Below are 13,735 nucleotides of genomic sequence, written 5' to 3'. Positions count from 1 at the left end.
CGTTGTGTATATATACCACACCTTCTATGTCCATTCATCTATCGATCAACACTTGGGCTGCTTCCATATCTTGGCTATTGTAGATAATGCTGCTATAAAAATAGGGGTACTGGTATCCCTTTGAATTAGTATTTTCCTATTCTTTGGGTAAATACCCAGCAGTCCAATTCCTGGATCATAGGGTAGTTCTATTTTTAATTTTTTAAGGAACTTCCATTCTATCTTCCAGGGCAGCTGCACCAGTTTGTATTCCCACCAACAGTGCATGAGAGTTCCTTTTTCTCCACATCCTCACCAACACTTGGTGTTTTTTTAATTTTTATTTTAGCCATTCTGACAGGTATGAGGTGATCTCTCATTAGGGTTTTGATTTGCATTTCCCTGATGATAAAGAATGATGAGCATCTTTTCATGCGTCCATTGGCCATCTATATGTCTTTTTTGGAGAAATGTCTGTTCATGTCTTCTGCCCATTTTTAATTGGATTATTTGTTTTTCAGGTGTTGAGTTTTATATGTTCTTTATATGTTTTTGGATACTAACCCTTTATCAGATATATCATTTGCAAATATCTCCCATTCAGTAGGTTGTCTTTTTAGTTTTGTTGGTTATTTCCTTCACTGTGCAGAAGCTTTTTAATTTTGATATAGTCCCAGCAGTTTATTTTAACTTTTGTTTCCTTTGCCTCAGGAGACATATCTAGAAAGACGTTGCTACCACCGATGTCAGAGAAATTACCGCCTATGCTTTCTTCTGGGAATTTTATGGTTTCAGGTCTCACATTTAGGTCCTTAATCCATTTTGAGTTTATTTTTGTGTATGGTGTAAGAAAGTGGTCCAGTTTCATTCTTTTGCATGTGGCTGTCCAGTTTTCCCAACACCATTTCTTGAAGAGATTCTTTTTCCCCATTGGACATTTTTTCCTGCTTTGTCAAAGATTAACTGACCATATATATAATCGTACATTTATTTCTGGATTTTCTATTCTTTTAATTTGGTCTGTGTGCCTATTTTTTGTGTGTCAGTATTCCATACTGTTTTGATTACTCCAGCTTTTTAATATAATTTTGAAGTCTTGAATTGCAGTACCTCTAGTTTTGTTTTTCTTTTTCAAGATTACTTTGGCTATTCAGGATCTTTTGTGGTTCCATACAGATTTTAGGATTGTTTGTTATAATTCTGTGAAAAATGCTGCTGGTATTTCTATTGGGATTGCATTAAACCTGTAGATTGCTTTGGGGAGTATAGACATTTTAACAATACTTGTTCTTCCAGTCCATAAGCATGGAATATCTTTCCATTTCTTTGTGTCAATTTCAGTTCTTCAATTTCTTTCTTCAGTGCTTTACAGTTTTCGGAGTACAGGCCCTCACCTCTTTGGTTAAGTTTACTCCTAGTTATATTATTGTTCTTGGTGCAGTGATAAATGGGATTTTTTCTTAATTTCCCTTTCTGCTGCTTCATTATTAGTGTATAGAAATGCAGTGGATTTCTGTATATTGAGTTTGTATCCTGTGACCTCACTGAATTCATTGATCAGTTCTAATAGTTTTTTGGTAGAGACTTTAGGGTTTTCTATATACAGTATCATGTGATCTGCAAATAAAGAAAGTTTTGCTGGTTCCCTAGTGATTTGGATCCCTTTTATTTCTCTTGTCTGATTGCTGTGGCTAGGAGTTCCAGTGCTATGTTGAATAAAAGTGGTTAAGAGTGGACATCCTTGTCTTGTCCGTGACTTTAGAAGAAAACCTCTCACTTTTTCTCTGTTGTGTATGATGTTAACTGTGGGGTTTTCATAGAAGTCCTTTATTACAGGGAGGTATGTTCTCTCTAAATCTACTTTGTTAAGGATTTTTTATCATGAGTGGATGCTGTACTTTGTCAAATACTTTTTCTATATCTATTGAAATGATCATCAGGTTTTTATCCTTTCTCTTATTGATGTGTGATGTATCACATTGATGCCTGTACTGTTTTGAATTAATGCTACATTGCAGAAATGGTATAATACCATTTATTTAATGGTATTATACCAGAAATGGTATAATTCATGGTATAATAGTCCATGACAGTGAATAGCTTAAACTGGTGATAATCTGCATAGTCTGGATGACTCTTTTCAGAGAGGAAGGAAAAATCAGCCTTTTTCTAGGTACTGTCCAAATGTTTTATATCATTTGGTTCTTAATGTACAGGGAAGTATTGGCCTTTCTAATTTGTAGATGAGGAAAATGAGGCTCAGATTAATTAAGGAGATTGTCTAGCTGATCAAGCTGTAAGGCAGGGGTTGGAAATTGGGTTGGTCTGCTCCATAGCCCATGTTCTTTATTTGTCAAGATTTTTCAGGGATATAGGATTCTACAGGGATTCTTCAGAGAAACTGCCTGGGAGAGATTCTTCACTGCCCAGAGTTAAAAGGAGTCTTGGTTCATTCAAACCAGGCTCTTCTTACTGAAATTTGAAGACTTACAGGCAAAATGTGGTCTAGGCACAGTCTGCAGGACCTATAACAATGGAAGGCTCTTCTTCCCCCTTCCCAACATGGGGTCTTTTATAGAACCTAAAGGTTCTATAAAATAATGGAAGAAGATGTTCAGATACCTCTCATCACATAGTTCTGGTCACTGGCTTCTTCTCCCCATTGCTGCTAATATGACCATTCTTCTTCCCACTCACATGGGTTCAAAGCCTTAGAAATATTTTTCTGACTTTGTTCTTTATCTGCATTTCTACTTTGCACCCCATAGCAAAAATGAAATCTAAAAACCCCACCCATCTGCATGATATTGCTATTTTGTTTAAAATGTTTCTCAGTCCCAGAATAAAGCTAAAATCCTGAGTGGAGCTACAAGGACTTCCATGATCATCTAGGACTTTTCTTGTCTCAGCTACCCACTGTTCTGCTTTGCTCTTGCCATACCTGAACCCAATCATATTTTCCTGGTTCCCTTCCTTCTCCCTCTTCCGCCCCCACCCTGAAAGTCCTAGCAGGAAGGTCTTTACCTTTACCTCTGAGAAGTGCTGTCTCATCCTTGAGACCAGGTTAGGCACTCACTTTACACTCTGGGCTTTATCTTTTGTAATACCATGTCCATCACTGGTTTTCCATGTTTGTCTTCCTTACTAAATTGCAAACTGATGGGCACATGGTACTTGTATTCCCCAAGGCAGCCCTGTATTTAAGACCTATAATCACCTGGCTACTCTTCCCATAGAGAATTATTGGTTTCTGTGGTCTCCTTTCTTTTTTTTAGAAGATTTTATTTATTGATTGATGAGAGACACACAGAAAGAAACAGAGACATAGGCAGAGGGAGAAGCAGGCTGCCTGCAGAGAGCCCAATGCCAGACTTGGACACAATCCCAGGTCCCAGGACCCCAGGATCACAATCTGAGCAAAAGGCAGACACTCAACCCTAAGCCACCAAGGTTCCCCTGTTGTCTCCTTTCTATTTCTCATCATCTCAGATATTTTCAAAGAATTCATTTCGTTCCTGGATCTCTTCATTCCAATTCTTTCTGTGTTGGATGACCTATTTAACTTCTTAAAACACTGAATTTGAACATCCTTGCTCTGCAATGTTCATTGACTTCCTGTTGCCTACCCCCAAATACCACAAAATAATATTCATAGCTCTTCAAATATGGTCCCAATTTTGGTTTCCAGCCTTAATAGCCCAATTTCTCTTATAAGTCCCAGTTCAGCAAGAGACTTTGGTTTTTTCTTTTTTTTCCTTCTTCTTTCCTTCCTTTGCTTCTCCTCTTTGTCCTTCTTCCCTTCCATCCCCCTCCTTGCCTTCTCTTACCCTCTCACTATCTCCATTCCTCCCTTACATTGATCCAGCAAAATTTTCAGCAATGGATACCTATTTCTGTGATTATTAACCCCAGCTGCAGAAGAGATTTAACCTTTTATGGATGCTTGGACCTCAGTCCCTCTAACTGCATCCCTTCAGAGAGTCCTGTTTACTTAGCATGGGGTTAGATCACGCATCATGATTTTTTAAAGTTCCCGAAGTGATTCTGAAGTTCAGTTGAAATTGAGAACCATGTATCCACATTTATCAGACACCACATTGGTTTCTTTCCTCATGGAGTCTACAGTACAGTAGACTATAGAGTGTTGGTTTTTAATGCGGGCAACTTTGATCCCCATCCACCGACACAGGAGACCTTTGGGCAGTCCTTGTTACAACTCAGGGAGGGGGTGTTCCTGGAATCTAGTGGGTAGAGGTCAGGGATGCTGCTAGGTACCCCTCAATGCACAGGACAGCCTTGTCTCCCCCACACAACAAAGAATTATCTCGGCCTACAGGTCGTTAGAGCCAGGTCTAAGAAAACTTGTTCTTGAAGGAAGAATCATTAATGAAATAATCATATAAATAAAGTTTTATTTTCTAACTGTAATAAGGTAAATAAAGCTAAATATGAGGTAACAGTGAGTAAGCATCATGGGGAGGTCTGAACTAGCCTGGTGAGAGTGTCTTTCCTTAGGTAGACACTTCCAAAAGAAGGGTATAAATTAATCAACACATGAAAGGGTTGGGATGGTGTGGGCGGAGGTGGGGGGCTGCTTTTCAGATGGCCTCTCCAACATATCTGAGGCTCTGGAAAATTCATATAACTTAGAGAACATCCAATGGGCTGGAGGGCAAAGGAAGGAAAGTGGGTAAGAATTTTAATCTAGCTTATCAGAGCAAAGAGAAACATGAAAAGACAAGGAGGGCAATATTGTCACCAGATATACATTTGGAAAAGGTCATTCTAGGTGGCAAGTGAAAAATGGTCGGAATGGAACAAAAGTGGATGTTCCAGAAGTCTAAGCAAGGCATGACACTGGGACCGTGGTGGGAGAGAGAGATGCAGGAGATATTTTGGGGTGAGCTAGTTTATCTCTATTTATTCTTGTACTTTTCAGCCTCTAGGTCTTTGATGATACCATTTTCTTTAACTGGAAATACTCCCCCCTATCTATTTCAAACCATAACCACTCTTTCCTTATATCCCAAGCCAAATGAAAACCAGAGGAAACTTCCTGCTTACCTTAGCCAGTATCACTGCCTTTGAAATCCTGGGGTTCCTTGTACCTTTGGAACAAGCTTTTCCCTGTGATGTACAATTTATATACATTGGGTTTATCTTCCTTACAAAAAGGTAAAGTCTTTGACAGCTGAAATCTATCTTACTCATCTTTATTTCCCACATATTTTTCTAGATGTTTAGTCAAGGACTATTTGGTGACAAGAAACAGAATCCTCTCAGACTAACTTAAAACAAGAGTTTCTTGGAAGGGATGCTAGGGTAAAGCAGATGTTCCATCTTATTGCCAGCCCAGCACCCATGTTCTGGGAACAACACCCACATGTTCCTTTGGGTAGCATCCCCTTGCTTTCTGTCCCTTTGTCCTCATGGTTTGGGTGGCGCTGATCCCACTTCACAGTCACTTCTTAGGGTGGACTGACTAGTCAGCGTGTTCCACCCAGTGGCCCAAATCCTTGGTGGCTGTGACCTAAACTATCCTATGAGCATCAGCCCCCCTCAATTTTTCTAAACCTACTGGGAATGTGGGGTACTTTCTCCACTGTGGTTGCAAAGCCAGAACTTCTGGGAGCATTTGGTGAGCCCATTTGAGAAGGAAGCCAACTCAGAGGAAAGCAGAAACAGGAGATGAAGGAGAGTCCTGTTGACATTGAGCACCTGCAGTCATCTGTCCCTGGACTTTCCAGTTATGTAAGCCAGTACACCCCTGCGGTGCTTAAGCAAGCTTGAGTTGTGTGTCTGGCACTTCCCACTAAAAGACCCTGACTAGAACAATGGGACATCATGCAGAATCCAAGGACAGGGATTTCAGCCATGTCTCCTAGGGACCTGGAACTGGGAATCCAAGAAACCTGGTGCATATGTCATTCTGAGGGCTCATCTGCCCCATCTTCTTTCTCTGTGTTTCAGCTATGCCTTTCTGAACAAAGCATGCCTCAGAACTGTGTGGCTCTTCCAGTGCCGATTAGCAACTGCACAGGGTCCCTGAGCCACATTCTCAATCTCTAAAGTCAATATAGACTTAGATTTCATGTCTATCCTTGGCCCAGCCAGTGGACAGGGGGCATAACCATAAGCTCATTATCTACTCAACAGGCTCTGTGGAGGCACACTGAAAGATAGAGGTTGGGTGGGGGATATAACATGCAAAGTGATTAACATGCCAGATCTATAAATGACTCTGTAATAAGTACAGATGAAAGTCATACAGTGACACCAGCTTCAACACCAGAACCTACTGCTTGGAATATCCAGTGACCATTCCAGCAAAGGGGAGGGCTATATTCTGACATTTTTTATTATGAGTCCAGGATAAACTCCAGCTTCCTTTTTGCCATATCTAAGACCCAAAGTTCCTTCTCCATCTATGGAGATGAGCACAACAAGCAAAAGAACCAAGCTGGATCCCTAAACATGATGCTTTGACCAGGTCTATACCTGCATCACTCATCTGTCGTAGAGATATGCAGGCCCCCATGCAGCATGGGTGCAGAGACCCTGTCATATCTCTACTTAAGAACATTTCCCAGTCTCATAGTCCCATCTGTTTTCTTGAAAAGGGGGGAAATATTCTGGGGCAGTGATAGAGCCACTTATAGCAGATTTCCCCAAGAATCTCCCATAATAGTTCTCGAAAGCCTGAAGGCTCCAGAGTAGGCATAGAGTCAGCCCTCAGGATATGTAAGCATCTTCTCTCTATACTTTCTAGTCCTGATATTCCACTATTCCACCTGGGAATGTTGTTGGGATTGGAACAGGGATAAGATGTGATGCCTGTGTTGTAGCCTCTCTTTGCACTGAGCTAGAGAATTTTGCTTGCCCTCCTTCCTCCAGTCTCTCTGGAGGTCCAGCATATATGGGCCAAATTTTTCTCTCCCCCAACCTGCTTCAGAGACTGCCAAAGAATCTGAAGGGAGGGCTGCAGAACTGGGGATGAATTGCTAGTCTCCAAAGTCGATACCTGTTCAGAGGCTACCCTGAAAGTGAATGATTACTGGCGGGGATAGGTTGCCGAAATGGGCTGATGAATTGGGACCCATACAGTCACAATAAAGATTGTGATGCTGTTAGGAGACCAGATTAGATTTTTCTGGACTGCAATAGGCTGCAATCATCTTGTTATGTCAGCTTGTTTATTGTTTTGGGTCCTGACTTATTTTCTCAGTGCAAGGTGCATACAAAATAACTCTGCTGTGAGCACTAAAATTATTTGGGTAGCAGACTTTAATCCCACTAGGTTCCCCCCATTAATTAGTAGAATGGGTCATCCTAAGGGGATAGTTACCCTGTATTGTTCAGGAATGCCTTATCATGGTAGAAATTTCACAACTGGTAAATTGCTAATGAAAATGTCATTCTCCTGCTGAGTTTACCTGACATACTATTTATCTTGCCACTGCCATTAGAGGTAGAATTACTGTCAGATTTACTATAAAAAAAAAAAACAGAATTGATTTTTAATTAGGGTTTCTAGAACTAAAGGTTAAAGATAGTTTAAAGAAGTGAAGCTGTGGTTTTCTCTGCAAGTATCCCAAAGATTGCTTCGTGAGCCTGGTTAGAGGCCAGGGTGTCATCTGCATAGAGAATGCTTCATGGTTAACCCCTCACACTTCCCGTGTAGAACACGAATGTGCACAAATTCCTGTCTGTCCCTACCTCCATCCCTTTTGCCAGCCAGGGGTGTCAGAGTGTCAAAGTAGAACAGATTGCTTTGGTTTGTGTAACAAGGGTTGCTAAAATTGCAATCTTTCCTTCGCAGACGATTCGGGGAATACTCCGATAACCTCATGCAGGCATTTCATATACAGGCAATTATAGGAAGATAGATTAGAGTGTCCACAAGAATCATAACTTCCCTTTGCCTGATTTATAAGCCTTATCCTTATTTTTTATAATACCATTTATAACATCAACACCATCTAGACAGCTGTCTATGGGAGTTGGTTTCTCCAAAACATATGCTGGTGCCCAGCTGGCATGGGAGACAAGATCCTGGAAGCAAGGTCCTTGGGAGAGCTAATCTCAAGGAGAGGTTATGAGCTCAGGTTCTGGGGTCAGGCCTGGCTGTGTGTCCCAGCTCTGACACTCACAAGCTGTGTGATGGTGGGCAAGTGGCTTAACCTCTCTGAGCTTTAGTTTCCTCTTCTGTAAATACAGAGTAACAGTAATTCCTACACTTTAGAATTGTGGTCTGCAGTTAATGAGCTGAATCTTATAAATTGATGAGCACTGGGAGGCATGGGTGGCTCAGTAGGTTAAGTATCTGACTCTTGATTTTGGCTCAGATCATGATCTCAGGGTCCTGGGATTGGCCCCATGTTGGCCTCTGTGCTCAGTAGAGAGTCTGCTTCTCTCTTTCTCTCCTCTGTTCCTCCCTCAACTTACACACACATGCATGCAAATGCACGCGCGCTTTCTCTTTCAAATAAATAAGTCTTTTAAAAATAAATAAATGGATTAGCATTGTACCTAATGCACAGTTTGCATTCAAGAAATATTAGCTATCATTAAAAGGGCAGAATACAGTGATGAAAGTAAGACCTAAAACTTTAGGGGGAGCTATGTGGGAAATAATTCATTCTGTCAAATATCTATTCATTTGTATAATGGCAATAGATACCCACCCTGCATGCTACCTTCAGATGAAGTCCCAATTATTTTTGCCATAGTAGGAAAAACTATTTCCATTGCCTTTTCTTCTCTCTTTCTCTTTCTGTTCTCCAGCTTTTTCCCTGTGGCCAGGCTGAGTGCCAACTTGGCCATTATCAGCCTGTCCTTTTCACCCTGGTGCTCATCACATGAAGCCTGAGTCTCTGGTGACCTCTCCCCATAGTTCCTCATCTATGAAGATGAGAATAAGAAACTGAATAAGACAAAGAAACTCCACCGCCCTTAGCATTACGAGTTGGAAAGCTCTGATGCCCTGGGGCAGCAGAAATACTGTAAGAACCTCCACACTGCCCTTTGGCTTGCTTCCCATAGGAAGCCACAACTTGCCCCGCCTGATAAGTTCTTTATGCTTTAAACAAAAGAGATTATTGGAAGGAAGGACATGAGTGTCTCAAAGTGGTATTTTGGTATGAACGGATGTCTTAAAATAGCATCCTTACGCTTCCCATTGGGGCAGGAAGGACCTGAGGAGAAAGACCATTAAGTCTGGAAAAGCCAAAATGATTGCCAGGCATTATCATCCCCTGATGGGTAAGAGGGCTCTCTTTGAGAAGTGGCTGTGCACTCCGGCTGATGGGCTGCTGGGAGAGGAGGGGACCCTGTGATTAAGTGAAGGCGGGATGTGCCCTCTCAGAGGACAGCGCCTGTTAGACCCAGCAGGCTGGAGCTCTTTTAGGCAGTAGGAGGAAAAGAAGGGGGATGGATTTGTGTCATTCTTCTCACACCTGACCTGAGACCCTAAGGACAATAACAGAGAGGCCATAAGTGACCAGATGATGGCTTCTCTCTGGGACACCAGCCTCTGCTTCTGCATGCCATATCCTTGTTTTCAGACAGATATATTGAGTCCCCTTTGTGTCCCCCACTAAAGAGCCTTTGATTCACAAGTCTTAAAGGCCAATCTAGAGGTGAACAGATTCCCTAAGGGAAACAGAAGAGGGGTGTTACATGGTACATCCCATGGTAGGCAACTTAAAAATCCATTATAGACATATCTATTCACCAGATTCCATCTCTGAGGAATTCTTTGTCTCTTGTTATACATGTTGGATCAGCAAAGGTTTTCTTAAATGGCCATATATGGTAAATATTTTGGGCTTTGCAAGCCGAGAGGCAAAATCAAAGGTATTACATAGACACTTACATAAGCACTTAAAATATAACCATTAAAAACTGTAAAAAACCATTCATAGCTCAAGGGCCATAAAAAATAGAGCTGGATTTGGCCTGTGGACTATAGTTTGCTGACCTGTGTCCTACATAATTCTCAAATTTCTGGCTCACCATTTTGTACTGATCTATCTGAGGCACTTCAGATTCTCAGTTCTGCCCCAGCTTGTATGCTTAAGCCAAACTCATTCCCCAAAACAAACAGTCTCCATACACTTAATGGGCTCTAAACAGTTAACAAGAACAAACTAGTTTGAAAATGATCAGAGTTATGGATACTTTTTTCCCTGTCATATAAGAAAAGATTGGGAATATTGGTGAAAAGGGACCAACATCTCAGGGTTTCTGCCCATGAGTCAGTGAAATTAGGTCATGTTTCAAAGTGAGGGTAATGCCTCTCAGTCTGCTCTAAGGGGACCTGGTCCAGTGATTTGTGGAGGAGAATGAGACCTGCTATTGCTATATCCGTGTTTATGTCCAGCTCAAATACAAGGTACATACATCCATGGGGCAAGATAAGACTCTTTAATGCTGGACTTATTTTTCTTCAGAAACCTTCTAAGACAAATCACCCAGCTACCAAACTACAGAGAAATCTGGACTTCTGCAGACATAGGAGTCAGCAGCAGCTCAATCATGTATCCATTCATTTGTTCAACAAACATTTATTAGACAACCTACTATCTTGGGAGATTTAAAAAAAAAAAAAAAAAGGAGCAGCCAATGAACTCTGGTGGAACTCAAGTCCAGGCGAGGAAAGAGTTGCTGAAATGGACAAATAAGAATCCATTTAAACCAGAACAAGCTCATGAATGCAGAAAGATCTGCCCAGACTAACATGTGAGAGGATGAGACTATATGGGACAACATCTCCCCAGACTGGGAAGGAAAAGAAAGGCTTCCAAAAAAGGAATGGTTAGTCCGTGTAGTCCAAATGGCAGAAATGAGAAAAGGTGCACAGCACAAGGGCAAGCCTATAAAAGACTAAGGGGATACAGTATATATAAGAAGTCAAAATGTTTGAGATAGAAGGAGTGTTTGGAGTATATGTATGTGCATTGGGATGGGGACAGTCCCAGAACAGAGTGGCAAAAGATTAGGCTGGGAAAAAGAAAGGTCTGGAAGGAAGAAAAGAAAATCAGAAAGCCCTCTCTGCTTTACTTGGAGTTTGTCCTTCATGCTTAAAGCAATGAGAAACCACCGGGAGACTTGAACAGAAGAGTTCCATATTTGTGTTACTAGAAGTAAAAATCGCACAAGTCTTGCTTACCACATGATGACCCAAGTCCCATCAGAATGAAGGTCAAATTTCTGAGTGTGCATTTCAAGATCTTTTGCCCTGTATCTTTTCTCTGCCTTTCCAGTCTCCCTTCTTTGTATTCTTTGCCTCCTGTCTGCCATGCATCTCCAATGCCAGCCATTCTAGATGGCTTACTCCTTCCCTCAATATGTGATTCACTTTCTATTAGTTATCTATTGCTGTGTATCAAATACTCCAGAGCCTTAACAGCTTCAAAGATAAACATTTATTATCTCAGTAGGTTTCCAAGGGTCAGGAATCCAGGAGTGCCCTAGCTGGGTGGGTCAGGCTCAGGGTCTTTCCTGAAATTGTAGTTAAGATGTCAGCTGGTTGGGGTGGGTGGCTCAGTTGGTGAAATGTCTGCCTTTGGCTAAGATCATGGTGCTGGAGTCCTGGGATCAACCCCTGTGTTGGGTTCCCTACTCATCAGAGGGTCTGCTTCTCCGTCTCCCTCTATCCATCTCCCTGCTTGTGCTTGCTCTCTCTGTCAAATAAATAAATAAAATCTTTAAAAAAAAAAATGTCACCTGGGGCTTCAGTCACCTGAAGGCTTGCCTGGGGCTGGAGTTGCTGATTCTAAGGTGGTGTACTCCATTGCAGCTGACTAAGATGCCTTAGCTCCTTACTCACTGGAGGCAGGAAGCCTCAGTCCTCATCGTGTAGACCTCTCCATAGGGTGCTTTTGGTTTTCATGACTTCCCCTAGGTCATGCGGTTCAAGAGAGAAAACAAAGAGGAGTCCAAAATGCCTTCAATAACCTAATCTTGTGTGTCTGGATTATGTCTATCATATTCTGTTTACTAGAAGCAAGTCACTAAGTTCTCCTCATACTCAGGAAAATAGGAATTAAAGATTCAGCTCTTTAAAAGGAGAGTATCAAAGATTTTGTGGACATATTTCAAGTCCACACATAATTTAATGTTGACGCCCCTTTCTCTAAAACAATGGTTCTCACTTGGGGAGAATTTTTTGCCTCTCACCCCCCAGGGGACATTCATCAATGCCTGGAGACAGTTTTGGTGGTCACAAGTGGAAGGGACTGTGCTACTGGCATCCAATGGCAAGAGGCCAGGGGTGCTGCTAAATTAAACATCGTACAACGTACATAACATCCTACTTTCAGCCCAAAGTATCAGTAGTGCCAAGACTGAGAAATCCTAGCCTAAGCTGTTAGTTAGCTGTGTGACTTTGGGCAAATTAAGTATTCTCTGTAAGCTTCAGTTTCCTCAGCTCTAAGATAGCAACACAATATAATCCATCTGGTAGAAAAACGAGATAAAGCATGTAAAAAACAGTCAGTCCAAAGAGTGCCTTCTCTGTGCCAGGCCCTGGGCTAGATATAGGGAACTTGGAGGCGAATGTGCCAGGCACGGGCCTGACTTTGTAGCATTATGTATTTGGAGCTTTAATCAGAACATCAGTCTGTGTTTTAGTATGATTTATCATGCGCAGGTCATTGTTCTATTTATCAGTGAAAATCTTGGAGAGGGGAGCAGCTCTCTTTCCCTGTCCAGCCCACCTCAAAGCCTTGCACCATGTTTTTGCACTGACAAGATACTCAATCAATGTTCGTGGAATTGAATCCCCAACCCCCTGCTCACATCTCGAAAACAACTGCTTTTTTATATGATTTTAGGGTGTCAGAGATTGTAAAATGTACAGTTTTTTAAATAACAGCTTTCAATTTTGTTAGAAGGGTTTGGGGAGAAAAAAACACTCTGTTAACTGTATTCTTCAATTGTGAGATACGTCCCAATTTGAGAAGTGTTAAAATTTGGAAACCAAAACAAATGTGCATCACAAAATTGATGAAATGTGGTAACAAAAATTGTTTATATCCCAGGCTACTAATTTTGAGTAAAAGAAGCCTGTGTTCCATCTCTATGATTTTTCTACCTGTGGACATGGTTTTAGTTGCCAGCATATTAGTTTTCTATTGCTGCTGTAACAAATTACCTCCAGTTGTGTGACTTAAACAACGTGTACTTATTGTTGTACAGCTCTGTAGCTCAGAAATCCGCGGGAAATCTCACCAGGCTAACATCAAGGTGTCTGTAGGGCTGCTTTCCTTCTGGAGGCTTTGGGGAAGAGTCTGTTTCCTGGCCTTCTCTGGCGTCTAGAGGCTGCTCTCTCATTCCATGGCTCATGGTTCCTATTCTGCATCTTCAAAGGCAGCAATGGAAGATTAAGTTCTCTCTCTGTCTTCCACAGTTACATCTCCCTCTACCTCCCTCTCCTACTTTTAGGGACCCATGTGATTACATTGAGCCCAGCTGGAGAATCTGGGCTAATCTCTCTGCCTTAAGGTCAGCTGACCAGCAACTTAATTCCATCTGTAATCCTGATTCCCCTTTGTCATGTCACCTAATATATTCACAGGTGCCAGGGATTAAAACGTGGCCATCTATGGAGGGGCAGAGGTTCTGCTTACCATAGCCAGTGACTCTTGAAGGCACCACAAAGTCCCTCTAGATGCATAGCAGTAATCCAGATCACATCTCTTAACATAGGGAGGTTGAACATGACTCACATTATCCAGTTGGATGGATGAATTCC

The sequence above is a fragment of the Vulpes lagopus genome, chromosome 3 (assembly GCF_018345385.1).
Source record: "Vulpes lagopus strain Blue_001 chromosome 3, ASM1834538v1, whole genome shotgun sequence".
NCBI classification, from domain to species: domain Eukaryota; kingdom Metazoa; phylum Chordata; class Mammalia; order Carnivora; family Canidae; genus Vulpes; species Vulpes lagopus.
Note: the sequence above shows the minus strand (reverse complement) of the source record.